The 2,513-nt window shown below is 44.4% G+C and overlaps 1 pseudogene; it reads left to right on the top strand.

Annotated features, from left to right (window-relative positions):
* Positions 1 to 1,727: 1,727 nt before the first annotated feature.
* Positions 1,728 to 1,851, top strand: Gm51439 (annotated as a pseudogene).
* Positions 1,852 to 2,513: the final 662 nt, after the last annotated feature.

Below are 2,513 nucleotides of genomic sequence, written 5' to 3'. Positions count from 1 at the left end.
ACATAGAGTCCACTCTTCAGATGAAGCGGCCTCCAGAATCACTGTAGAACACTGAGGTGTCTCAAACCTGTGCTGGCACCCTTCACCACAAGTCCTCAGGCACTGTTACAGTCAGTCACACTATCACCCCTTTGTTCTTGGCTAAGGACTTACTAGGAGGAATGAAACCCCATCTTTCTTTCCTCCAAAGCTATTCCTCTTTTCCACAAATAAAGCAGAACAGACTCGAACCTGTGCTCCCTTTTGGCAGATCCCAGCACATCCTAAGACAGAAGGGTCTACAATTTCCTGTGTAAATGCTCAAAGTCGTATGCCTGGAGGTCTCAGACATATCTGAAAGGACTTGTTTCTCAGTTTGGGTACACAAATATGTTTTCTTCCTGAAGTAGGATACCAGAACTTGACCTGTAGCTCTTTAGTAACCAGTTTCAGCCCACCTGTCAGAGGCTTTCAGCAAGCGAAGAGAGGCTGTGTGGTACTGAGACCCTAGCTTTATGCCACTGATCCCATCTATACTCACTCATCTCCGAGAAGGAGTCTGGCATTGTCCAAGTGCAGATGAGGGCTGCCGGGAGGGATGTGGGATTTGGAAGAAGGAACTTTCCTCCTCAGAGATAAAATCTCTATAGGCCAATTATGAGGCTTCTGTTACTTTTGTTCTTCATTTTTCTCTGTCAAAAACAGAAAAACAAAAAACAAGCAACTCAACTTTGTCCCTCTACTTGGGAATTTCTTTAAAATCATTCTGGTCCTTGAAATTTCATCTACACTTCAGACTTGCAAATGGTAATTTAGGCTTCACTAAATGGGAACATGAGAAGAGAATCTAAAGTCCCATTTCCCCCTGGAGGCATCCCTCTGATTTTGTTAAAGGTGCCCTTGAGGAATTTTGCTGCTGGCCCATCCTTTAAGTAATGAGTTAACATCCTTGTGACTGGAATGTTTAACCCAGTATGTCCAATAATGCAAGATACATTCAGACAATGTGTCCTGTACCATGACAATTCAGTTCTTCCCAATATTTTCTTTGTAACCAATGAAAACATTTTGAGGGATCTTTAACCCTTTGGAGCCATTACTGAAGGACTTCTTTTAAAACATATACTATGGAGTTAATTTCCTTTTTATAGATCTAGAAGTCTACCTTTGTGTTCTACAAGTACTCCAGAAATTTACTACTCACTATAAAAATCAATGCTGAAATAAAGACAGGCACACAGAAATACACACACACACACACACACACACACACACACACACACACACAGAGGGAGAGAGAGAGAGAGAGAGAGAAAGAGAAAGAGAGACAGAGACAGAGAATCAGAGAGACAGAGAGACAGAGACAGAGAGACAGAGAGAGAGAGGCAGAGAGAGGGAGAACGCAAGGGAGAGGGAAAGAGAGGTAGGAGAGAAAGGGGAGAGAATTTTCCCATATATTTCCCCATTTTAATCATATAGTATTAAAATAACTACATGGGAAATAGAGAGATGGTCCAGTGGCCCAGTGGTTAAATGCACTGACTTCTCTTTCAGAAGATCTGGGTTTACTTTCCAGCACATACATGGCAGCTGACAGCTATCTATGTAACTTCAGTCGCAGGCTACCTAATTCCCCTATTGACCTCAATAGGTACTGTATGCACATGATACACATGGATAGATACAAACAAGCAAACACTCATAAATATAAAAATAAAATAAATATTAAAAACAAACCTTAAATTAAAAAAAAGAATTAAAACAGATGTGGCTGCTATGTCACATGTGCATCAGTAGGCAGCAGAGAGGAGAAGAATATGCCTAAGTCGGTGTCTAACATATGAACATCTGAATGATAAGTAGCCTAACATTCCCTGAAAACAGCAAGCCCGAGATAACCACCAGTCCTGCACCAGGGGGCTTGGACAGAGAGCTAACCTGGTTCTGAGCAGGCCCTGGTGGCTCCCAGGACCAGGAGCAAGCCTGAAAGTAGAAAAGCCCTGCCAGGGACTGAGGATCCCAGGTAAGCTCAAGACAGATGACCCCCACATGGGGCCACTTGGGAGGATGGAGTGAGAACTGAGTTCTAGATAGCCACCAGACCAGTGTCATGGAGTCTGGACATAGAGCTAGCCTGAGACAACCATCAGCTGGGTGCTGTGCATGCCTGGAAGGGAGGACCATGCCCAAGATGACCACTGCCCAGCAACATAATGCATGAGCAGGACATAGGACCCCTGAGGCTACTCTTGAGATGAACCCTGCCATTCAAAGACAACAGGTGCTCTAGAAGGAACAAGTAAGTGGTAAAGAAATAGAAGAGAAACAGAAACAGAAGGACATGGACACAGTGAAGAGAGGCATAACTGGAGACTCGGGGGTAATGAGAAACAACCCAATGGGAGTACCCAGTGATGCCACTTGGGACCATGGTGGGGTTCTGACCTGTGCTGCACCTGGCGACCACATATGGGTCCACAGCTCTGAAGCAGGGCTTTGTTGCCACCAAAGTCCATGGAAGACATCACTGGTCA

The sequence above is a fragment of the Mus musculus genome, chromosome 6 (genome assembly GCF_000001635.26).
Source record: "Mus musculus strain C57BL/6J chromosome 6, GRCm38.p6 C57BL/6J".
Taxonomy (NCBI): domain Eukaryota; kingdom Metazoa; phylum Chordata; class Mammalia; order Rodentia; family Muridae; genus Mus; species Mus musculus.
This window is presented reverse-complemented; position numbering and strand designations above follow the sequence as displayed.